General features: G+C 41.1%; 1 protein-coding gene across 7 annotated transcripts in view; it reads left to right on the forward strand.

The window, feature by feature from the left end:
- The window catches only part of LOC132912629 (ankyrin repeat domain-containing protein 50-like), a 216,429-nt gene that overhangs the window by 28,722 nt on the left and 160,614 nt on the right, over positions 1–27,093 (forward strand). For 6 of the 7 annotated variants that reach the window (XM_060970267.1, XM_060970276.1, XM_060970212.1 and 3 more), the window contains exon 2: positions 3,325–3,411. The exons of the other annotated variant lie outside the window; for it this stretch is intronic. The gene's annotated coding sequence lies outside the window, so the exon portion shown is untranslated. The remainder of the gene's footprint in view (positions 1–3,324; positions 3,412–27,093) is intronic. 7 annotated transcript variants of the gene reach the window in all.

The following is a 27,093-nucleotide window of genomic DNA, read 5'->3' on the forward strand; positions in this document are numbered from 1 at the left end:
TAGTTGCTTGTATCTTCTAACATCTAGAAACTCCGATCAAAAACGATTATCAAAATTCATCTACCTGTTTTTTCACGAGACCTTCTTACTCCGCGTGTCAAAATAAAACTCTTAGGAGAAACGATAGATTTCTGAAGTTAAACTGTTCACCTCCTCCAACGTAGACACCCTTCGTCCAACGAAGAAATGTCTACGACAGAACGTCAACCACAGTTTCCTAAACATCTATAGACTTTGACCAAAAATGTTGCCAAAATTCTAAGATCTAACTACCTTTTCCACTGCTTTGACGCTGTTTTCCTCCTCATCTTGAAAAAAAAAAAAAAGAAAAAAGAAAGAAAAGGAGAGGAGAAGAAAAAATAAAGAAAGAAAGATTTTTTGAAAAGCGACTATTCATCTCACCGAACGACGACAGCCAAACAACGGCCACCAAGTGTCATCCAATGAAGCGTGCGAGCTAGCGAAAAATTGGCGCGTCAAACGGCGCAAATAGAGAAGCTCGCGGAAAATTAGGAGATGGGATGGCGCGCAAGAAGGATATTTTACGATGGAACCAGGGCAACGTTAATCATCCTGATCTGTCGTGGAATTAATACGTGCTCCGACTAGCGGAATAAGAGAGAAAAAGCGAAAAACAGAGAGAAGGAGAGGGTGTAGCAGTCGCTCTTATCAGCCCGGAAGCTATTAACCTGGTAAAACTTACTTTTCCTAAAACTGGGTTAATCATCTGTTCCGCGAGCCCAGCTGGATTATCCGATCTTGCCGTCCTAAATTCGAAATTCCGGCGTGCAACGAGCGGCTCCGCTCGCCTGCTCGCTCCGCGCCTGTAATTTGACGTTAATTGGCTGACCGAATGGATTTTCCGATTCTATCGATCGTTCAAACTGTTTCCAGCACGCTTTCGCCAAATAGAACTAGAACTATCTATCAACTGCACGTGACGCTCGACGAATTTCGAATTCCTGATAATTGATAGAACGCCAGCCAATAAACAGGCAGCTTTATTTTCTATTAATACGTATTGTTACGTGTATTTGATGCGCGCAGCGTGAAATGTTAATCGGAGGGTCGAATATCGGGCAGAAGTTAACAAATTGCTTTGTCTTTCCATCATTCCTGTTTCCTATTTTTTCTTTTTTTTTCAAATATCAATGGACGATGATTTGAAGCACACGAAGCAAATGCTTCTTGAATCGTGGCAGTGTCCGCTCAAATTTCAAGTCTAACATTTTTTCGCGATAACGTAGAAAGACAGGATCTACCATCTATTGGGATTTATTAAACCATTAAAGATAGTCGACAAAATAACGCAACGGCTCACCTTGCAATTTGCAATAAGAGAAGAACGATTCGCGACTCGCCATTTACCACTCGAGGATTAAATTTCGAGCAAATTTGGTAAGTTGCTTCGAATGCGATGAAAAATTGTTTTGACCAAGAAGTAGTTTAAATGTTTGCTATATTCGAAGGCTTCGATCGGCGGTTAAAAAACTTGGAATTTTTCCAAATCCTAGCGGAAACTGAGAACACGTGCGAATGTGTTCGACTCGATTACCACTTTGTAGGATATTCTGCTCGATTATTTATTCGAGGCATATGCGATATAAAGTTAGATTCTCAAGGATCCGTGTGCTTGTTTTTTGTAATGCGCCACGATAATCGGTGATGTTAAACCGTGTTGAACGTGGTTGCCTCCTAAATGGATCTACCATTTAATGGACCATTGAGGAACTTTGCTCGCTATTCACGTCGTTGGTAGTTCCATCGAAAGCTGTAAATTCCTGACTAGTGATCGATAATCGTTAGCGTTCACTGTCATAAGTCACAACATAAGATAGACGTAGAAAAGTAGAACCCTTTTTTTACTAAAATGTCTCGGTGCCCTCGAGAGAATACTCTGACGTATATTTGCAGCTGTTCGAGTGGGAAATGAAATTTAGATATATCACGGTAGATAGCTTCAACGGCTACAGTTCAACGAAAGTTTATCGTGCATCTCGAAACTGCGAGATGGAAAATGGAATAAAATTTATACAGTATATATCGTGTCAGAATCGATCGTCCAAATTTGTCACGCGTCTCATACAGATTATGATAAATTGTTGGACTAGGTCGAAGGTAGAAATACGCGTTGGGTACATTGAAAACAGCTTCAGCGGCTATAGTCCAATATTTATCGCGTATCTTCAAACTGGAAGACGGAAGATGAAGCGAAATTTATATAGTACGTATTTTGTCAAAATCGATCGTCCAAACTTGTCGCGTGATATAGTAGATTATGATAAATTCTTCGACTCGAAGGTAGAAATACGCGTTGGGTACGTTTAAAACAGCTGCTACGGCTACGGTTCAATGGAAATTTATTTTATATCCGGAAATTGGAAAGTTCAATTGCAGAAGTTCGAGTTTTAAGCTACGATACTCGGAGTTAGAAGTCTTAAAAACCGAGATTTAAACGTTAACGTCACGAGTTTCAAATTTTTAAAATATATTCAAGAGACGCGTGTTCTGGCGATCATTGTAATTCTTCGACGATTTTGTCTAATCGGCAGATACGATTGTCGAAAAGCGTCGATACTCTCGAAACCCTGGACCCAGCGGGAAAATGGCAGAATTTTCGTGCAACTGCACAACGATACTAATCGATACTTGGCCGGTATTTCGTTGAAAAGGGATACCTTTGATCGCTGATTTCGACCGAATCGCCGGGATATCGGATTATTCGGAGGACGTTGGATGAAGCTGTTAAAATACTTGGCCGTCACGTTCCAGCGGCATCGACGGCTTATGAACGAACGCGCGCGAATAGAAAGGCCGCGCGTGATATAATTTCGCGATCGTACCGCCAATTTGCTCAATGCTAACCGCGTAATTTTAACGTCCTTGTTAAACTACACCACCGCAGGCCTTTTTGTGCCACCGACCATCGTTTACGACCGACGGATCATTTATTTTCGATATGAAATCAATTCGATGCGTGCTGGTCTTGTTGCTTGTCGCTAGTTTCACAGAGTGAAAAGTGGATTGAAAAGTGAACAGTCACGATACGAGCGATTGTGATTTTGATGTTGCGCGGTGGTAATATTGACGTATTCGGGAAATTGTCGACATTGATGGGTAATTAATTTTTGTCAAGAGCTCTTAAGAGGCCATTCAATTTTGGAAAATCCAGACGAAATACAACTCTACCGTATAAACGTTCAGCCATGGATTTATACATTCGTAATATCTTTCTTGCGATTGTTTTATTTCTGATACCAAGTTAGCGAACCATTTACGATAACGAATTTCAGTGTATCAGTTGTTCGTTTTTATGATTTACAGCGAGTACCGTGGTAGTGCACGGAGGAAACGCACCGTCTTGGATAAGCCACCGCATATCAGAGGAAGAGATTCTGCGCCAGTTTAAATGTGAGTTTACTTCAAAAATATCAAATTTCTTTCGTCTCATTGGCGTTTGAACGTTTACTCATAGACACCTGTCGCTTCGTGAATTAACGTCGGACATATAGACGCTTCTCGAATGAAGTTTTAATCAATTGCCAAGTCAAACGTGAAAAACTGCGGAATTTCTTTACCCTCGGTTTCTGTATACGAAAAAACCAGGTTACATGTCCTACATGCAGAGTTGGTACGACTACTTGCGATTCTCTTCTGTTTTCGCTACACTATTTTTGTCTGAGTATCCGGTGTGTGAAATGACTGTACAAGGTGGTGAAATACAGAGCGTTCAAAACTAATCTGTGTGAATCAATTAAATATCAAACCTATTTAATTAAATTAAATACGAAGGTAGCAGTCGGCCGCGATAATTCTCCACGAAATTCCATTAGAACCAAAGGTAGATCTCGCGCTCGCACCTGCTGTCCGCAGCGTAAACTCTTCGTCGTAACCTCTGGCTTCCCTTGGACCGAGGAAAAAAGGGAAGGATGCACGGCTGGCTGGGAACGAAGGCGAATCGTGGCCCTGGAGAAATGCGAGAGACAGCCGGCGTAAAGAAATAAGAGGAACGCCAAGACGAACGAGCTCGAACGCGTCGCGAACAGATGTTAACGATAAGATTTATGAATTTTTCAAGTTTGCGCTCGGCCTCATCTCGTCCGTTAGACGTTGGACGTTGGACGGTGAACGTCGGGCCGCGTTCCGTTTGCCACGCAACCGTTTCGTTTCGTGCCACTTCGTATGGTTCGTTAACAGGCCATGGCCCAATTATACGCGTGCATACGTGACAATCAAACGAACGTAATTCGAAAGATACAAAGGCGATGTCAAACCGCCGTCTACGCCACAAGGCTGCGCGAGGTACGTTTCAACGAGGTGGTATTTCCAAGCAAAAAGTCGAGGCGACCAGCGTAGCAATTGGCATAATTAAGGATACGAAACAACAGGTCCAAACAGCCTTGAGCGTAATATCGTTGTCACAAAAGATATTATTTCGCCTCGAGTTCTTAGGTGATACGTGGAAATTGATCGTGTTCGAGGACGATCGCTATCACCGCTCAAGATTTTTTTCAGAAAAAAGACAACTAGCTCGTTGGCTCGATCCTTGAACCGATCGTTTTCGATTTAATCGGTCAAAAGCGGAAATCTTCTCTCGGCGGATCGTTCGACCCATTGAAAATTCATTAGTGGATTTGAGAAGATATACCCGCGCTGTACAGGGATTTATGGTTTTATTATTTTCGCTTTGGAAGATTTCCAATTCTTTCACGATCGTGTTTCCGTCTAGTATTTAGCTTAATCAGCTAACTGGCTTCGACTTGTCGACACATTATCTATAAAGGCAGAATATCGAACAATGCAAGATTATCTAAATCAGTCAGTTTTGTTCCAGTTATTGTTTAGTTTCCAAACCTGACGAATCTTATCGTTTTATTTAAAATTTAAAAAGATCGAGTAAATTTATCCAGACTTTTCATTTCAAATAGGAAGATAGACGGTGGCAAGATTGATTTATAGAATACGTACTATTTGATTTCACCACTTATTACAAGTCGAAAATTCTAAGAATTTGAATTTTTCGACTAGCCATACCAACTTTTGTGCCAAAGTATAAGTTCCTTTATTTTTACCAAACCATTAAAGTCGGTTATAAATTGATTCAAGTCTAAAGGTTCGACGCGTATATCGTCCTTTTTAATTTTAATCGCGCATCCCGCAAGGGATTCTTGAAACTCAATTCCGCGGTTAACCGGCTAATTTTCAAATCCACTTTTGGATTTTGGCTGAACCAAATTTGACCAATTAGCGTTTCAGTTCTGTGGAAGCTGTAGGCGAAACCAAATCGTACGTATAATAATCGTAACGCGTGTATAACTTTAGGAAAAATTGAAAGTTTGGAAAGTGGAACGTGTAGGCGTTGCGTTCGAGGTACGAGCATGGAATATTGGGAAAAGTAACGCGTCTCAGATGTACAAGAATGGCAAAGATAGCTGCAATAATACGCCCGAAGGTATAGATAGTTTTAGAAACTGAAACACGTAGTTGGAAGCGTTGCATTCGGCCGGATAGAGTACAAGTTTGGCAAACGTGTAGCGATATGTTCAAAGATGTACAGTTTCGGAAATTGAAACACGCGGTACGTTGGAAACATTTGGGTACAGAAAACGGGACGGGAAAATATATTCAAAGTAAATTCGACGAACGAAGCAACGATCCGCGCGATTGACAATTTCGTTGGTCCATGAAATTTACCTTATTTTAATCATTTTGAAAAATCCAGTAAAGAACGTGGATCGCGTCGATTGTGCGCAACGTAGCTTTGATTATTCTCGACTCGATGGTGTTTTATCTAACGCTGAGAGATATCTTTAATTCGGACAAAGTAGACAAAAGCTCCGCGTAATTTCTCGTTTCGATCTGGCGTTTAACATCCTTTCGGAACGTTCCAACCTGTTTTCGTTGATCGTTAAAACGACAGCAAGATCGAGATATAGAAATTTCTATTTATGTTCGAACCTTTCCATTCTATGGGACAGAAAGAACGCGATGCTGGAAGAATATGCGTTTAACGTAACGTTGAAACGACAAACCGAAGATATTTTTCTAACGTTAGAAAAATATGATCTGGTGGAAGATAACCGGGGAAAAACGTAGCAGGATTAAGTTGTAGCGGCACACGAGCCATAGGACGAGGTGAATCGAGAATGTTGTTGTTTTGCGTCGGATATTGACACCGCCTTGACGCACGAAACGTAACGACGAATAAACTGCGCGCAAAACAATGTCGCCGCTACGTGCATTCGTCGATCAAAGACAAATTCGAATTTTCCGACTCTCCTCCGACCAGTATAAATAAACGGAAGCGATCGCGAGCGAGTCAGTTATTACTCGAGTTATCGTTGGAGTCATTATACGAGTCACTATACGAATTAGTATCTAGCGAGTGTTTTATCAAGTGTCCATTGGAAATTCGACTTTGCGATTTTTGCTCTGTACGAGCGACTCGGCGAATATAGCTTGTATACTGATTTATTATTTTAAATATATTCGACGGCTTCGACGACGAGCAATCTCGTCTATTAAACCTGGCGATCGAACCTCCTATATACCAGTTCCCCACAAAATAAAATAAAATGCTATTTACATAGGAAAAAGGAAAAGAAATGGGAAGAGAATGAGAAGATTAAGTAAGAGCGATTTGTTTTTGCGATTAGTTTATCACACCGTGAAGGATCGCGGGCTGTTTCGCCGATTAGCATGATCGTAGGCTATCCGTGACTCGTTTTATTAAGGTCGAAGGAGAGTCGGCTGCCACTGAAGCTTGATTTACACCGGCGCGCCGGTAACGGTACGGTCATGGTACGTTGTTCGTCGACTCGTGCTTCTGTCACAGTCACCGGTGTACTCGCGATACACCGCCACTCGACAACACCGGCCATTTCTCTCGCCACTCTAATTTCCCTAAGCGTATTCATGCCTCTAGACTCGATGCACACCGGCCATCGTATCTCTCGTTAAATATTATTCATCGCGCCTCGCGCCGCTAGCGAGCTACTACACGCGTTGCTCCGTGCGCTTTTATCCGCCAAATGTGCCTGTGCGTTGATTTTTAACCGACGAACCACCTTTAACGGTATTCTGTCATTAGGTAGTATTGAAAAATCCGCAATCACTTAGCTGCCAACCCAATATCTCGCAATAGAGAGAGAGCAAACGCGTGAATGAATGTATTATAGAAATTAGGATTTCCAGTGGTTTCTATCCTATGTGATAACGTATTGATAGATGGATTTATCGCAGTGAATTAAACGATGAAGGGACGCGAAAAAGTATGGCGCGCGCAGTCGAGGAAATGTACAGGTTGAACGATTGCGGTGTTCATCGTTGAAGCTTGTATTATTTTCTTCGATATTTAGCTCATCATTACCGTCGCTATCGCTAGAAATATCGAAACGTCTGAACAGTGTCCTTGTCGAATGGAGTTCCTTCCCACTGTCTGAAGCACCGTCGTCCTCTTCTATCTTGTCCGGAAAGTGTCTTTCTTTCGTAAACGTGTTTTGTACAACAGTGCACCTTCGTACAAACGCGAAACCAAGTCTGCGAAATGTCGCGGTGTTTATCTCAACAGAACGAAATGGATCGTACGTAATTCGACAAAATAATATAAAACAAAAAAACGTTGTGCGTCTGTTATTTCCTCATAAAACGAAAGAAACTTTTTGGACAACCTAATAATATTCGTCACTACTATAACTATGAAACATGTCTTTTCCGAATCTTTTAAGCATCGTGAATAAGGTATTATAAAATATATATAAAAAGCTTGCTGATTCTTCTGGTAATACCATTGAAAGATTGGAATTCGTTCTGACTCGACCATCATCCTGCATCGCGAGTTTACGTTAAACGGAAGATCTATAATTTTCTTTCATTAAAAAACATATTACTGTTTAGTTTACTATATCCACGAGTAAATACACATAAGATTATCGTTTAGAAAAATAGACGTACGCCAGTCACTTCAAAATAATTGTGTGGAACTTGAACAGATTGGGGCGATTATATGCCGACACGCGTCCGCAATGGGTCAATTTCCCACAAACGCGTAAACGAACGAAAGAAATTCCGATTGCGAGTCTGTTTCTTTGACCGTGTGCGAAAAGATGAAAATTTATACGACTCGCAGATCGAGAAGTAACTTTTACGACGGTCTGAATTTTTTAGATTTTCGCTCATAACGAACGATCCTTCTTCGAACGTGAGCACCATAATAAATTTCGCAGATCCCGCTGCTCTCTAACGTTGGATGCGTTTCAACCGACGACTACAACGATCCCGAAACAGCTTTGCTTTCGTACTGTTTGCGAAGCGAATACAAATTTCGCAGTAATTCGATCTTGTTGAGGTTTTATACGTCGAGTTCTCATTGGGGTTGCAGACGTGTAACGAATCTTCCTTTGAATTAGCCATTGTCGTCATGCAATAGAGAAGATATTTACTAGTACAAGTATGATTATTACAGAATTTGACAAGTAACCGTGGCCATCAGATACTCGAGATGCTAATGACAATGGTCTTAGGTTCAATAACGAATCCACAGTCGACGGGACATCAAATGCGTTTTCTTCCAAAGTTCAAGTCGAACTGAACTTACTGGTCCACGATTCAAGCGTAACTCGACTTGCTTGCTCTCAGTATAAGTAGAACTCAACTAACTCTCTCGGTCCAAGTGGAACTGCACTTATATACTCTTCTCCGTACCTCTCTGCACCCCTCGGGTCAACTATATTTTTAAGGAGAGCTATACAATTGCTCCATACCTTTGTTAGATGATAACGTTCATCCCGTGACCGTGGCTACGTTTAACGACCAGATGTATCACTTCGAGCGCAAGCCTACTGTCATAAATCTCGGGCAAACGTAATCGGATTAAATCATGAAAAACTACTTCCAAGTTTTGTTATTTAGGTACAGCTATAATGAATAGTCTAGACTAAAGTATTGGGGATCTTCCCAAAAATTCCGAAAGAAAGGCCCCGATGTTCTTTCATCTCCGACATATAATATATTGGGTATTCTGTCATTAGGTAGTATTGAAAAATCCGCAATCACTTAGCTGCCAACCCAATATCTCGCAATAGAGAGAGCAAACGCGTGAATGAATGCATTATAGAAATTAGGATTTCCAGTGGTTTCTATCCTATGTGATAACGTATTGATAGATGGATTTATCACAGTGAATTAAACGATGATTATTTCACTTGAACTTAACGCAGTAGCGCGATATAACGACTCTCGATTAACGACTCTTGACTCTTCACTTTCCGGTGGCTAACCGACGATCAACGACTGCGGTTCCGAAATATATCGATGGTCGTTAGGCCTATTGAAATTTTCCGACCCTTTCGGCCTGTCGGCATTTGCGCTTTATGGTCGACATTGTCTGTACGTCGGCGGTACTATAATAGAAAAGCCGCTGTAAAGAGGATCGTCGGGCCAAAAATTAAACACTAGAGAAGATGCAGAGTTTTCCTAGAAGCTTCAACAGATCTGTTTCGTTGGAAAGACGCTTATACTCGCAACGTTGTATCGGGTTGGCAACTAAGAGGTTGCGGATTTTGTCATTATGTGGTATTGACAAAATCCGCAATCACTTAGCTGCCAACCCAATATTTTTAATCACGCGAAAAAGCGAGTTGCACGCGAATCAGAAGAACATAGAACTGTATTATCAATATCCACTGCGAAGTTTTATTTTCCTGAATACAATGCGAGCGCTTATCTACGCGCATACGTTTAATCACAGAGGTGAATGATCATCGGCGCGCAGGGGTTGATAAGAAAAGATTTATTGTACTTGACCGCGCGAAGCGTCGTTGAAAAGTTCAAGTTCTCGTGAATCGAAGAATCTTCCAACCACGTTACCGATATCCGTTATTAATTTGTATTTTTCTAAATGCGATACGAACGCCGTTTACGTGTACGTTTAATCGCGAGGTGGGTGAACGATCAGCCGATAAAGAAAAATACACGCGGATATTGCAGATGTTCGCACGAGGTATCGTCGGGGAAACATCGAGTTTGCAGAAATTAAAAAATCTACCTGGAACCACCTTATCGATATGCACCGATGTGCGTTATAACAAATTTCCATTCTTCCACAAACGCGATACGACTTGTATCCGTGTGCGTTTAACCGCAGGTTTGAACGATCATAGACGCGCGCCTGCTGATAAGAAAAGCATGGCAGACATTTGCGCGAGGTATGGCGGGAAATTTCAAGTTTCTACGAGATAAGAAAATCGTAGAAATTATATTATCGATATCCGTGATAAATTTTGATTTTTCTACGCGCGATACACGTGGCTGTGTACGTTTAACAGCAGGATTGAACGATAGACGCGCGGCAGTCGATAGGAAAAGTAGACGATCGCGCCAAGTATCGGACAGAGCGTGGAGAAGAGACGCGTATTCGCACCCGGATAATAACGCGGCCCCGCCGTGCCTCTTAAACACTGTGCGCTAGATACCGGTGAAAGCATCACGAACCGCTCGCCGCTGGTCATAATATCGTCTTATTTATCGACGTATCTCGCTGCCGCGAGAGCAGAGGCGTGCAATCGTAGCGACTGCATCTAACGCGATCGTTTCGCCAGACAAGAAGCCTCCGATCGTGCTCGATCGACCGGATCTTTCCTTATACTTTTCTACTTTGTAACAGCTGCAAAAGGTTTAACGATCTTTCTTGCTGTAACGAGCCTCTTCATAGCGTAATTACTCTCCATGAGCCACGACTCTTTACGACACCTTTACGGTCGATGCTTATTAGGATAACAAGCCGAGCGAATATCTCTCGGTTTTTGGCGAAAAGTATCTACGAAACGACCCGAGTTATCAAGACATCTTCCTGCGAAATAGCTGCGCGATCGAAACGATCGTCCACGATTGTACAGTCGTACTTTGTTTGTGGTTTATTCGAATTTCATCAAAATCTGCCGTAAACCCTTGCTACAGTTTTCCGTACTAACATTTTGTGCGCGTTTAAAAGAGACAAATCCGCGACCACGCGATTCTTTCTCGGAAACTCGTGTCTCGGCGAGAGCGCGAGAAGACTACGGGATGGCTAACAGAAATCTGGACGAATAGAATCTCAGCTCTTGAACGTTCGAAACGATACTTGAAAGTAAGAATCGTTCTCCCATTTCTCAAGCAAATTCGACGACCGTTCGTCGTACGGATCGCTGCAAAGAGACGCGGAAAGGAAAAACCGAGAGAGTACGGAGATGGATTGGATTGGCATTGAAAAAAGAAGAGAGAAAATAGTTTGGCGGGTAGAGTTGGAGATAAAAATGGTCGTAACTCAAGCGCAGCCAGTATCTTCGAAAGGAAAATGGTCCCTATCGAACGGTTATTTCGTCTCTACGGGCTGTAATATGTAAAGAGATTCGACGAGTATCCGGCACGATTTCCTTCTAAAGTGCTGCGTCGATTTAGGAACCGCGAAAACTTGGTCCCGTCCCACACCCGAACAGCTCCCACCTATCGAAAACGAGTAAATTATGCACGAATTATACCCGTCTCGCTGACTTTATATACGAGCCGCACGTACGTTATTTATTGCCACTCTTATCCATAATTATGGCCGTGGGAGCGTGAGCGGGCCTGCAACTCGAGCACCAATGGATCCCGTGGAAAAATATCGTAACCCTTGTTCGATTTAAACCTTTCGTAGTAGAGGGGAGGAAAAAAGAAAGGAAGAAAGAGAATAGGAGAAACTCGATGTATATTAAATAATTACAAGGCGTGTTGTTATTCTCGCAAGTATATTCCAATAAATATTCTTCCATAGACATTTTTCAACGTTGCTTAATAAGAATCTCGTTTATTTGTGGATAGAAAAAGAAAGTAAAAGAGGGGGAAATTTTGCTGTGGATAATTAAACGTACACGTAGAAGCGTTAAGTGAGAGTATGGCCTCGTCTAAATTGTTTAAAAATATTGCGATGAAATTATGTAAGAAATTATCGAGATTCTGATTTTCGTTAATAATCTGTGATTAGAATCTTTGCTATTTATCAGAGGAAAAAAGAAAGGAAGAAAGAGAATAGGAGAAACTCGATGTATATTAAATAATTACAAGGCGTGTTGTTATTCTCGCAAGTATATTCGAATAAATATTCTTCCATAGACATTTTCCAACGTTGCTTAATAAGAATCTCGTTTATTTGTGGGTGGAAAAGTAAAAGAGGGGGAAATTTTGCTGTGGATAATTAAACGTATACGTAGAAGCGTTAAGTGGGAGTATGGCCTCGTCTAAATTGTTTAAAAATATTGCGAAGAAATTATGTAAGAAATTATCGAGATTCTGATTTTCGTTAATAATCTGTGATTAGAATCTTTGCTATGTATCAGAGGAAAAAAGAAAGGAAGAAAGAGAATAAGAGAAACTCGATGTATATTAAATAATTACAAGGTGTGTTGTTATTCTCGCAAGTATATTCGAATAAATATTCTTCCATAGACATTTTTCAACGTTGCTTAATAAGAATCTCGTTTATTTGTGGGTGGAAAAAGAAAGTAAAAGAGGAGGAAATTTAGCTGTGGATAATTAAAAGTATACGTAGAAGCGTTAAATAGAAGTGTGGTCGTTCGTAGAAAGAATAACTCGTAGCTTCGTGTAAATTGTTAAAAAATATTGCGAAGAAATTATGTAAGAAATTATCGAGAGTCTGATTTTCTTTAATAGTCTGTGATTAGAATTTCGATTATTTATCGGAGGAAGAAGGAACGAAGAGAATAAAAGAAACTCGATGTACATCGAATAATTGTAGGATGTGTTGAACACGGTTGTTCGCAGAATTAGTCGGATATTTGTTTCTTATCGACATTTTGTATAATCCAGAACTTTATTTATTCGCGGAAGGAATAGAAAGCAGCGAGGAGAATGAGAGAAATTTGATGTATCGTAGATAACGATAGGGTGTGTTGGACACAGTTGTTCGCAGAAGTATACTCGAATACTTGTTGTATTAAAATTTCCTCGACATTCTGTAGTCAGCATTTTATCTATTGGTAAAAGAGAGAATGAAAGTAAAATAGAAGAAATCGAATGTAGACAATTACATACACACACATATATAAACGCGTTAAATACGAGTACAGTTGTTAGGAATATTGGAATGCTCGTTTCCCTTGACCTTTGTTAACTTGGCAGGGAAAGATGATAATTGAGCGTTAATCGACCGCTATAAATTACACGAGCGTGGCAGAGAGCTTGGCTTGAGAGATAGTCGAAGAAGTTGTCACGAAGACAGTCGTTGCAGCAGAAACGTACAGACACGAGTAACATAATGTATAGCAATTAGTATGAAAATGAAAATGACACGAGAAACCATCCTCTAGTTACTTCTCGTGCCACGTTTCTAATCGATTTCCTGGAAAAACTCGCTTCTCTCGATCACCAACCACGCGTCCGAGGATCGCGACTCTCGTCGTGTTGGAGAAATCAGAGTCACGACGACCGAACAGGCAAACGAAGGTAAAAAAGAAAAAATAAAGTAACGAGAGAGAAAAGACAGAGAAAAGGAAGAAGCTCGGTGAAAAGGCTAACGAACTAATTAAACTACTAGCCGGCCGTCGAGGGCTCAAGCCAGCTTCCGTTTGCTCGCCTTTTTCTTTCTCCTCGACTCTGCCTTTTTTTTCTTTTTTCTTTTTTTCCATCGAGATCCATCGTTGGACTATGTACACAAGGAATGCGACGGTTAAGGCGAACCGAGCGACGACAGGAGAGGCGGAGAAAACGCATCAGGGATTAACGAGCAGCACTCGGTATCCCTTCGTGTCGCGTTTTTCGAACGAGCCGTTCCTACGGGAATAGGACGAGGACGACGCGAATCTCCAACGCGACAATCGTCGTTCGTTTGTTCGGAGTTTCTTTGTCGGCTGAAATTTTGTGCGTTGAGACGCGTCTAGTTGGACGAACGAGATTCGCTTTTTTTTTAACCCGTTAACACGTTCGTAGCTGGCGACGTACTTCTGTATTTCCATTTTTGAAATCTTTCGCTGAATAGCTGGTTGCACAAGGTCGTTGTACGAGCTCTACGATATCTTTTTCCCATTCGTTCGTAGTTACGGTTATCACCGCGTCGTCCTCTCCTGCACTTGCATCTTCAGTCTCGACGTCCGCATCCCATTTATTCTATTCGTTTGCAATTTTTCACTGCACTTTCGAAAAACGACCTCGCTAGCAAAAATACGCGTAACGAGAATTCGCGTAAAATGGGAAAATACGCGATATATGTAAACTACGGTACGCGTTATTGTACCGACTATATTTAACGGATCTTTGCTTAGCTTCCACTCTTTTATTTCCGCTTACACGACGAACACGAATTTCCACGAAAAAAAATTCTCCCCAACGCGATAAACCATCAACCGATCCCGAACGTCGTATCAAAGTACCCGTTTTTTCGCCATCGACTAACAGGCAAATCGAACGATCGAGCAACGTTCGACGTGTCATATTTCGGTTGTATGTTACGCGCGTTGTGTTTCGTTGCTATTGTACAACAACACCGTATCTCGTTTTAACGTTCTCTCCGACGTAAAATAGAAAGGCGATTATCGTTATCCGTCGAGGAGCAAGTGATTAGGCGAGTGGCAGATTCGAGTCACTGTTCCGGCACCGACCATCGTCTCTATGCCGGTTTGTCTCAGTTTATCTCTGTCCGTTTCGCCGGAGGATTCTCTAAATGTTTCTAGGCCCTTTGCCAAAAATGTTTCCACCGCAGGGAGAGAGCCGAGTATGTAAATGTAGCGACACGTGTGCAGGATGTTGATAAATATCGAGGATGTTCCGCGATGATCGATTATGAACTGCTCTCAGAAGGATCCTCCCGAGAAGGCTTTCTTAAGAGAACATCTTTTTTCAACCACAACAAATGACATATTTCGTAAGATTCCGCTTGAAACGATTCGCCGAGCAAGAGGAACGTCTCTTCGGTAAAACGATCGTAGAGTCGGTCTATAAACAATTTGAGATATTTAGTACGAGGAGGAGATCGTGTACGTTGTTCAATTTTAATTCCGCGGAATAAACGTTAAATTTCGCTACGGATTTCCTTGGACAACCGAATAATCGCAGATACATCGCTAGAGATGCTTTTGTTGGGAAAAATTAGTGACACTGAAATATTGGGTTGGAAATTAATTGATTGCGGATTTTGTCATTAGATGGTAATGTTATATAGAGTATGTGTGGCTGTTACAATGTTAGAATTCAGTTGCAACGAAACGACTGTTTCATTCTTTAATTTTATTAGCGGCAGGGCTCGTCGTGCAGAAAATATCTTCCATAGATGGGCGCGCAGAGGCCATACGGTGAATTCGATAGTATAATTCTTAAAATATGCTAATTCGTCTTGACATTGTCTGTAAAATCCATTTATTGGATTGGCAACTAAGTGATTAGTTACCAACTAATATTATATAATTGCACTCAGTTGCCAACCCAATACTTCTGTTTCGTTGGGAAGATGAAGAAACATGAACATCACGATCTCCGATATGTTAACGAAAGATATTCAAAGTTGATCGCGCTTTGCGCTTTATTAACTGCCGCGTCTTTTCCGGCGATACTCGTTTCTCGATTTGAAATATTCCTCGGCCAAGATTGGATAAAAAGTTGATGGTTAGTTAAGGTGGTACGTGGAAGGAGAGAGAGTTAAGAAACTCGATATCCTTTTTTCTTTTTTTTTTTTTTTTTCAAGCATCAAGTTAGAATTTTCAATTTTCGCTCGCTCTCTTGCCGCGCTGGTTTCTCGAATATTACTTAAGACAACAAATCGAAAGTTGTTAGTTTGAACAGCAAGATAATTGGAAGCTTGGAAGTTTGTTTTTCAAGAAAATTGAAGTTTATGGCGGGAAAGGAACTCCGAGTTTACGAACTGCTCAAAGGGAAAGAAATTAGATTTACAGGAAGCTGCGTATAGCGAGAGGAATGAAATAAAAGTAAACGAAATAAAAATTCAGTTTCAATTTCATCGAAGAATCAAATTTTCATTTCTTGCTAATTGTTGTAATTCGCGATGAGAAGATACCGGTTTATGCGCAACAAACTATCGTTAAAACTTTATTTCGAAATTCCTGTCATACCGACAAATATTTCTCGTCCAATATTAATCTTTTCATATTTGTTATTCCTGCGAGCGAGCATACGCGAGCAAAACAACAGATCGATATCCGGAAAAAATAGCACGGACAAAGTTTCGGCGAACTGTGTCGATTGGCAAAATCATCGACTGGAAAATCTATTTTCCCGAACGATTCCGTTTCAAACCGTGTTTTCACCGATGGAAAAAGACATTACGAACAGAGCTTTTCCCGTTAATATGATCAAAGTATCAATGGGGTTGCAGTTTTCGAAATGTATGCCGAAATTCTTGCAAATAATTCTCAAGTGATGCAAAATTCGATTTCTGTATAATATAATACCAAAATATTTCTCGGAAAAACGAAACAAAATATCTCGATCGTAGTGAAAATTTAATTTTCTAAAAATTTATCGTACGACTCTTACGCGGTGCAATTATACGCAAGCAAGAACTTGTGAAATAGCAAAACTTAAAAAAGTTCTTTCGGAAAGTGAAACAAAATACCATTCGTCGGAATCACGGCGGAAATTTAATTTTCCGAGAATGTATCGCACAATTTTTGCGCGTTTCAATTATGCGCGTTCAAGAACTTCCGAAACAATAGAACGTGAAAAAAAAAATTCACTGGGAAAGTGAAACAAAATACCATTCGACGAGATACCAATATCTCGACTAGAGGGAAAATTTAATTTTCTAAAAAAATTCATTCTACAATTTTGACACGGTTCGATTAGTTACGCGACCAGGAGGAATTTCTCGCGTAGCAAAACCTGAAAAAACTGTCCCGAGAAACGGGACAAAATTTGATCCCAAACCTTTACCTCGATCATAGAGAAAATTTCATTTTCTGAAAATGTATCTTACCACGTTTTTCCATTTGCCGACTGTATGCGGTCGAAAAGGACTTTTCAGATAACGCGAAACTTGGAAAAGTTGTTTGGAAGTGTGCAAGAAAATGTCGCTTATCGTAAAATTTTCGAAAAATTCGTTGCGTAATTTTGTCAGGCTCCGAGTACACGGAAATTGAGAAACGAAAGAAAAATAATTGCGAGGGAAGGGAAAGCCGTAAAAAATTGCTACGAAACAGGAGGAAAACAAATGTAAACGCGTACGGGGTGAAAACAACGGCGAAAGAAGAGAGGTAGCCAAAAGCACGAAGAGACAGCTGGAACAAAAGGGGTGGAAACGTTTGCTCGAGGGCTGGGATTCGCCCCCTGTCGAGTATGAAGCGTCCTAATAAACTTTTTATCTGCAACTTGGCGGTTTCCACGAGCAAATTAACAAAAACAAGGAGCAGGTTTGCTGGCCCAGTTTACGGACGAGCGGTCCGCGTTACGTACACGGTGTTCCAGATAGTTGGGAAACAGCTGCACAGATAAAACGCCCACGCGAATCGAAGTACCCTTTGTTGATCGTAGCTACTGCGATCGTTCTCGATACCTCGTTCTCCATTAACCGTATTGTGCGTTTGTCGCGCCAACAATGCTCTTTCTCATTCTGCAAACTACAGAATATACGGGAATCGAGGACGATTGAAAAGCGATTTCATCTTCTGTAAACGCGGAAGATCGATAGAAAAACTGTGCGCGTTGCACAGTTACGCTGTCGACCGTGAAACAACTTTTAGTCGCATCGAGAAACTTCATGAAAAATATATCGTAAGTTGTGCTTGACATTTTATTACGAGGGTGTATCGCGCATCGTAGTAGGCGTTGGCCTAAATACCGCACAACCTAAATACCATAGTTTAGCTAATGGAAACCGATAGTGGAGAATGACGAAGGAAGCGAACGAAATTCAAGCATTCGATTTGCTCTTCGTTCCTCAGAGTAGGAACGAGAGGAAAGACAAGATATCCCGTCATCGTCCGATAATCAAATTTTCTCCAAACGCAAGAAAACGATTCCTTGTCATATTTCGTTCGTCGAATTCGCGCAATAATTCTACATACGAGAACACGTTTGGCGTATGCGCCGTTGGTCGTGAAAGTGGCCCGAGTCGCATGTTTTTCGTTTCGAGAAGTTTAAAGTTTTGCGTTTGGCGCGTCGGCTGAATCCTCCGTCCTCAGCCAATCCAACACGGTTTTGGATCATTGGATAAATGTTCTTTTTAGATTCTTCACTCAGCCTACCCACGTAATCACCGGCACGTGTCGTAATTAATAGAAAATCGTACGAAACGGAATATATCGAGACTCGATGCCGGTACAACGCCGCGAATGGTCGAGAAAGACGCAAAAAGATCTCCGCCGAAAGATGTTAAACGCGGTCGAAACGGTCGACGTGGCCACGTTTGGTTCGAGATAGGCCGCGATTCTGGCCGGAAGTGTCATTTCCTCCGGTTTCATAAATAAAAGCCGATAAAACGTTAAGAAACGGCTGCGGGACTCGTAGAATCGACGTGACCATTTTAATATCGTTATAAATCACGAGCATTCGCCGTCGATTAGGTGAAAGTAACGTGCCCTAAATGCCTGGCTCGCGAGATCGATCTCGGGGAAATCACTCGTGGGAGAAAATTGCACAGCGATTTAAATTTACGCGAGTATTCCTCCTGGACGAAAGAGGGAAACGGCGTAATGGATACGAATGTCTCGGATCGCAGCAATTGTCGAGTATCTATCGTATTTCATTATTTTGTATATTTACGGTTGCACGCGTAACATCGTAATCGCGGTGCATCTTGTATTCTCTTTTCTTCGATTTCTTTCAAAAAATTAGGATCACAGTGGATAGAAGAATTTTTTATCGCGTCTCGTACGTTGCGTTAACGTGACAATTTCGATACTTTTTGCTTGTTTATCTTTCGACTTTTTTTTTATTTTACGATCATAAAGAAGAGGAGAATCTGCATTGCGCTGCAGCAAAGTTATTTTTGTAATATTCATTTATGATTATTTTTTAACCTTAATTTAGAGTGCTTAATTTAAGATTCTATCGGACAGCAGAATTTTTATCGCGTTGCGTTCCGTCGTATTACAATACCGACGTGTTTTATCTCATTTTAGTCACATTGAAGTTATATACGCACCCTGTATATTCCCTTTATTTTAATTCCTTTATAATTTAGAATTCTAGGGCAGTTTCTCCTCTGTCGCATTACGTTACACCTCCGTTGCTGTTATATCGCAACTTCCATTTACCTTATTCCCTTCTCATTATATCGAAATTATGATAGCAACGGATAGTTCCTTTTGTAATTTTTCCACGCTAGAAAATCGTGCTAGGCAGGCGAATAAATTTCCCTTGTTTTCTCGCCTGTTTTACCACGCAGCTTACCCGCAAATGGACTCGTATCGGTAAAGAAAACCGCGGAAATATTTCCTTCTCGCTGTCTAACGATATTTCTCTTGGCCGAAACAGGAAGAAAGATAAAGGATAAAGGATCTTGGAAAAAGAGGAAAGACGCTCGGAATCGTTGGTAATGGAGCGCGCCAAACAATCAGCTGGCAGGATATTTTCTTTCGATTACACGCAGTTATCGATGCTTCTTCTCGCTAAAGTCCAACCTATAAGAAACGTCTCTCTTCTGCTCTGTCGAATGGGACGTTGATCGAATCGGGTCGTATCTTATCGAGCCGCAGCGACAAGCTGCTCTTTGAGCACCAACCACTGCCAGAAACAGAGTATCGATCTGCAACATCTGCGACATCCACGTTCCACCACTCAGGAATTATTCAGTTCACGAGCCGATTCTTTTTATTTCTTCGGCGGTGAACCGTCGTTTGATCAATGCGGATGAACATGTTGCCACTTTAGTTGTCTAGCTTCCGCGACCAAGTTCCATGTTTCCACTTATTCTCTCGAATCGAAAGACTCGTGGAATCGCGATTGCCCTTTCAAATTGAGATCTTACGATGATAAGCTGATCCATTAGGTCGTCTGAAAAAAGTTTCTTTCGTTTTATATTTATATTATAAGGAAATAACAGATGCGCAGTATCCTACGACAGCTAGATGACGACTGCAGATAAAGAATACAACATTCGAGAGATTAGGTTTGCATAATGTTTGTACAAACATTGGCAGATAAAGCAGCTGCGTGCAGATAGCGAAAGACGATTTTGGGACAACCTAATACCTGGTCGAAAAATTTCGACGTTTCGACCAACGCAAACGAGATTAGCGTTGTTGAACGTTTAGGTGGCCTTTAGTTTCTTCGATGGAATTTCGTGAAACAGCAATCTCACTTGGAGTTAAGTGGAAAATCTGTGGAATTTGTCTTCGAGATACAGACGAATCTGAAGATTTCCTCGTCTATCGTTCGAACAGTTATTTTCCCATGTCACGATGATCGCCGAGGTTTTATCTGCTTCTTCGTCGAGATTACAACGGAGAACCGTTTCCTGTTGTTTCACGTACGTTTGGGAACTTTTTCAGCTTTACGGATCTTTGGTGTGTTCCCAGCGTATTTACAAGTTAGGAGTCGGCTTGTTAATTATTTGGCAACTAAGTTATTGCGGATTTGGTCAATACCACCTAATGACAAAATCCGCAATCGCTTAGTTGCCAATCCAACCAATAGATCTTTCAGAACGCAAAATCGGAATACGTTTTCTCGTGATATCGTTCTGGAAATTGTCGAAGTCGCTGCGACGCTCTCGCCTGGAGTGTAAGTCCCAGTTGGCTGTAAATTTTCGCAAACGATCGTTCATCGCTGAAAGCGTTCGACGCGAGCATCAAAATTGAACCAAATACCACGGTAATAATAATAATCGCTGGATTAAACGAGCTGTGGCTCGCGTTTAATAGACTCATAAATTTTGCGTTCGCCGTCCAGTTACATAACTATATCGTCCGCTTGCAATTTACCAAGGTGAGCCGTGCAACTTCTTCGGCAAACAGTAAAAAAAGACGAAGAAAATTAAAGAGAGAAAGAAGGAAGGAAAAAAAAGGACGTGATACACGGTGTGTGTACACGAGGATTACGCGATCTCTCGGTGTATCGCGAAGAAAGTGGGACGAACTTCAAAAGAGCGAGACGCGACGTGTGAAAAGAAAAAAAAAAAAAAAAAAGAAAAGGAAGGAGAAAGAAAGAAAGACGCAGAGTTCCTTGGAAATTTCGCATTAAATTTTAATCAGACTGGTCGACGATTCACCGCGGTTCATTTTGTAGCCAGCTCTCTTATCTGTTTCGTTAATGCTCGCCCCGAAATCGAGCAAGATCCTATGTATCGATTAATTCGACCAGCGTACGAAGTAACTGTAATATATGCCAGCTTTAATTCCCCTTCTTTATTTTCTCTCGTTTCGGGACAACGATGATTTTATTCTCCTCCGACGGCTGGTCTGATTACGCGCAGCCTGCGCTGGCTGCAAGTATCGCGCTTGTCTCGTTCGAAAACGAGATTCAACTCAGAGTTATTGTTATTTCTGTCACGGCGAAGTAACTTCATTATTGTTATACGTATCTATTATTAGGCGGTCCGAAAAGTTTCTTTCGTTTTATAAGGAAATAAAATAAACAACATTTTCCGTTTTATATTATTTTATCGATTTACGTATGATCCATTTTCTTCTATCAAAATAAAGATCACAACGTCCGACAGATTAGGTTTTACGTTTGTATAAAGATGCGTTGTTGGAAAAGACGTGTCTGTAAAAGAAAGACACTTTCCGGACAACCCAATACGTCGATAATTACGTGTCGTTATCGGCGATCGCGTCAGTTACTCGAAAGATTGGAAGCTTCTATATGTTTAAAATTCCAAATTTTCCAAAATTTTACCTATTCTACGAACACGTGCGTGTCCTCGCACAGATATATGTTCTTTCTTTTAGACGCGACACGGTAGTCGTATCTCGGTACGGTGATAATGAAATTTTAAAACCTTTCGTATAATACGCGCACGATATATACACGATATATACGTGTATTCGTATGTAAAAGTTATCCGTGACAAGTGTTGGAACACTTTCGCGAGCCAGTGTATCTAGCGAAATATAGAATGTATCACCAGCGAAGGTCGTATTTTTACATCCCCATGGCGCGTTTCTGGAGAAGCGTAATAGAATTTTCGATGCAGATGGAAATCTCTGGAGGACGACTTCTTCTTTATCGTTGAGCGTCGTGGCAGAGCTACGTAATAACGACTGTTTATCGATTAATTAACAACGTGACAGAATTTCTACGATTGCCATCCTCCGTGACGAAAGAAATCGAAATAAAACATTGTTCGTTCGGTGTTTACATTAAAAAATGACTGGGAACGCGTCAGATCCTTGGAGAATATTTAAAAAGCAAAAATCACGTTTCACACGTACGTGCTTATCGCAGGCGTGTTGACGTCGAACAGCTTGCTCGATGCATTTGTCGAGGAACTAATATCAGGTTGGCCGAAAAGTTTCTTTTATTATTATTTTATCGAATTACGCGTGATCAATTTTGTTCTATTCGAACGAATCTAAAATAAAACAGAATTAGGATCCGGTGAATCTGGACGAGCGTTCGTCGATTTTATTGGCTGCGAGTTGTTCGACTAAAGTAGAACTAAAAAAGGAAAGAAGAAGAAGCGACGCGTGCATCCGTCGTCAAAGGACGACGCGTTCTTTCGCTTTGTAGCTTTTTCTCCTTTGCGTCCTCGACATCGCGCTGGCCCTTTCCAGTCGTATCGAACCGCTGGATTTCGACCGGCCTGAAACCCTATCGAAGCTTCCAATCGATCGGATCGCATTCTACCCGGTGGAATGCAATTGATACGAGCGAACGACTTTTCTGCAAGACACGCGTCCTGCGATGTGCTGGCTGCGACTGACTTCCAAGACATCGGACGAATATTCCACGTCGCTGTTCGATGCATCAGGTTGCAGAAAATGCGATTATTTCGGCGCGGGAACTTACATACGCTGCGTACCGAGAAATTTTCGAATTTCTTTTTCAAATTCGAGGTCGTACGAACGACGTTTGCACGTAATTGTACGAACAATTCTGTTATTCTTTCTGCGGCAATAAATCTCTGCTGGGAGAAACGGACGAACGACATAAACTGGAAATAAACCGACTGATACTTGAAACGTAGCGAATGAAACTTTGTGAAACGAATGGAATGAAAAAGAACATCGATAGAAAGCCAACGAAAGGGGCTGCACAAAGGACCAACGACTGGCAAATCAGACTTTGTAAAAATTAGAAAAACTAACGAACGAAGCGTACTATTGAACTAACAACCGTAAAAGTAGTCGATGAAATAGAACGAAGCTCCGGTCAAAGTGGGGATCTCAATAGTCAACTGTAGGAGACAGATTCTCGATTATCGTAGCTTGTCTCGCATTTCATACGCAAAAATGTAATTGGGTCGGTTTTTGTTTCGGACTCGCGGTTGCTTCGATTTCTCTTTCGCTACGATTAGCCTGTCTTCGGTAGCTTGTTTTAACACTTTGACTGCCACGCCGAAATCGCACGTTTCGCTCAGAACGCCACGGGAGTATTTTTATTATTCAAACCATATACTGATAAAATAATAGTAAATCGACGATCTAAGACAACGTTCTTCCCCAATGGACCGTTTATCTCATTGGTGGTCACGAGTGACCACCGTGGTGCCTTGGTAACAGTTGATAACGACGTATTATAACGAGGCTTCGTTTATTTCCACAAGCCATTCGCATTCGTTGTTTCGTCGTAAGCAAAACGTGTAGAATATATTGTTGAAACGTGTAGAAGATATTAATAAACGGTATTTGCTGATACTATATATAATAGGAAGGTTTGTGCACACTTCTAACTTCAATTATACGATTATAAAGCAGCATTTACCATTATTTTCTGAGGTGTGTTTATAATAATATTCGCAGACTACCCCTCAAAGATACGGATGCAAACACAGTGTACCGTTAGACGCAAGATTCGTTCTCATTTGTTGTTTATTAATGTTTTAATACAAATGTTTAATCGTTCAATGGGGTACTTTTTATTTCAAAGTATCTTCTATTTATCGATTGTATTCAAAGTGCACAAATTGTCAATTTTCATACAACTTTTGGAACTGTTGTTGTTTGGAATTGTATTTGCTCATTCTATACACAATAGGAAGGTTTGTGCACTCTTCTAACTTCAATTATACGATTATGAAGCAGCATTTACAATTATCTTCCAAGGTGTGTTTATAATAATATTCGCAGATCACCCCTCAAAGATACGGATGCAAACACAGTGCACCGTTAGACGCAAGATTCGTTCTCATTTTTTCTCTTTTTTTTTGTTGATGTTCTAATACAAATGTTTAATCGTTCAATGGGGTACTTTTTATTTCAAAGTATCTTCTATTTATGGGTTGTATTCAAAATGCCCAAACTGTGAATTTTCATACAATTTTTACAATTGTAAGAAGTCCGAGCGCTCTGGTCTTCAATGACCACCGTGGCAAAACGTGCAGAATATATTGTTGAAACGTGTAGAAGATATTGTTAAACGGTATTTGCTCATTCTATACATAATAGGAAGGTATGTTCGCGCTTCTAACTTCAATTATACGATTATAAAGCAGCATTTACAATTATTTTCCAAGGTGTGTTTATAATAATATTCGCAGATCACCCCTCAAAGATACGGATGCAAACACAGTGCACCGTTAGACGCAAGATTCCTTCTCATTTTTTTCCTATTGATGTTCTAATACAAATGTTTAATCGTTCAATGTGGCACTTTTTGTTTCAAAGTATCTTCTATTTATCGGTTGTATTCAAAACGCCCAAACTGTGAATTTTCATACAATTTTTACAATTGTAAGAAGTTGAAGCGCTCCGGTCACCAATGACCACCGTAGCGTCAGAGGAGAAACCGTGGCCGGTCAACGTGGCAGTCAAAGTGTCTCTAACGAAAGAGTAGGACGATACATCAGGGAGGAACGCATCGTAGCGAAAGCACCCCGAGGGTATTAAGCGTGGATTGCGTAACACGAGTGTACGTGTATTTGAAGAGAGACCGAGATATTGAATGCAACTCGTAATACTACGTGACTGACAGGTCGTTGGATGCGAAGCAGGAAATGTTCGTTTGCAGCGGAAGATTAAGCCGCGTGACTGGTGGATCGCGATAGCAGATACGTTAAATCGTACGGATACGTGAATTTGTCGCGATTCGATGAAAATACTGGTATCGGATAATTTCTGACAAACTCGAGGAAAGACTAACGGTTCGTGAGTAATAGCTGCGGAACTGCGAAAGATCGCGTACGTGACTTTCGGTATCGTTTTATCCACAGCGTTATTGCGATCGTTTATTTCGCAATCTGTTTCTTTAATCGTCCGTTTATTAAGCTTCGATAACATTACGAGAACCTAACGTTTGGACATTGTTCTATACGTGTCGAATTGACCGAACGATATTCATTCGGTACGTTGATCGATATTATCGATATATTCCAATATACCAAATATTTCGAAACAATTTTTACAATCCCTACGATTCTCTCGAGGTACCTTACGATAAATCCTACACATCGATTTAAAGCATAGGCAAACGTGTTTTCCGAAACTATAGTTTCCATGTCGTTTAAGCGTTGCAGCTTTCTCAGTCTAAACCCTGAAAGCTTGAGGTAACTGTTGAAAGGTTATCAGCGTACTTTAATCGGAAAAGAAGCTAGGAATTTATAAAAGCAGTATCAGCGTCGAATTGGAAAAATTAATAAAGAAGGAAATAATTGAAAGAACCGCGTAGATTTCAAGGTATCCTTCCGATTTGCTACCAAGAGATACGGTACGAGTGCAACTTTTATCTCATTCATAGAATCAACGTCGATAGTTGTACACTTTTGGTCGATCTCCATGCTTCCATCTTATTTTCCGAGATTTACCGTCGATTTTTATCCTCTTGGCGCCTCTATCCTTGGGCTTCGCGCATACCGAATCCACCGATAGACCCAAGGAAGAGAGCAAACGAGAGAGAGAGAGAGAGAGAGAGAGAATGTGTGTCTTCCAGAAACTTGTTACGGCATTCTTCGCGGAAGTGGCTTGTGCACGATCGCATGAATGAATGAGTAATGCATCATCATGAATTAAACATACAGACGCGTGCGTACTGTGGCTCGTTGAGCGCGATATACGTACATGCACACAGTGTTATTGCGAACATCTTTTATAGATCGAAGATCTGTCGGAATTTAGTAGGCTATAACTGTTACTAGCGTCTAGCGTAGCCGACCGTAGTAAAGTCATTATACGAAACACTTGATATTATTTTTTCGAATTAGATTTCCTTACGATTTCTCGCCTCTGTTGTTTCACCGTACGCCGTGTGTACGCGATAATTAATTTGGCGCGCCTCGTCGGTGAATTATTACGTTTAAAAGCCAGTTTCCCTCGTCCGCCTTCCTCTTTCTCTCTTCATCTGGCAATATCCTATTCGGAGACGTTTAACGCGATTAAGCGCGAAAATCGTTAAAATAGGTTTTTGTCAAGCTCGGTGAAAAACAGCTTTGAACAGTCGCGTGGCGTTTTTCCACGTACCGGTAATGGACGATTGGCGAGAGCTTTCCAGTTTTCTCTCGCATTGCTGCTCGATTCTGTCGTCCTTGCAACTCGCATAACAGAATCTATTAAACCGAGCTGCAAGGCGGATGACTAAGCGTCGATTCTGCAAACTCGTGATACCGCACGCGGAAACTCCTCGTTCGAATGAAACATCCGAGAGTAGGTACACATCGTCGTCGTTTTACCTTCAATTTCCTACGTGCTTCCGTGCAATTTCGTTGCTTTTACGTTTATCTTTAGAAAGATGATAATTCCAGAAACGCGGCGATGCCGCGTCTCCTTTCTTTTATTCCTTTTACGAACGTTTGCTTAAGTGGCAAGTTGAAAGAAGTTTGATCGATAGCCCGCAATAAGCCCCGCGTTTTAACGTCGTAAAATATTATTACGTTACATTCCAGGCTCGTATTACGCCAAATATTCCTCTGTATGCGATTCATTGATCAACAACGCGGCATTTTGGTAATATTTTGTTACTCGTTTCCGGTTCACTGTTAAAACAAACTTACGTTATTTTTAAAGCGTATCATTTACG

The sequence above is a fragment of the Bombus pascuorum genome, chromosome 1 (genome assembly GCF_905332965.1).
Source record: "Bombus pascuorum chromosome 1, iyBomPasc1.1, whole genome shotgun sequence".
Lineage (NCBI taxonomy): Eukaryota > Metazoa > Arthropoda > Insecta > Hymenoptera > Apidae > Bombus > Bombus pascuorum.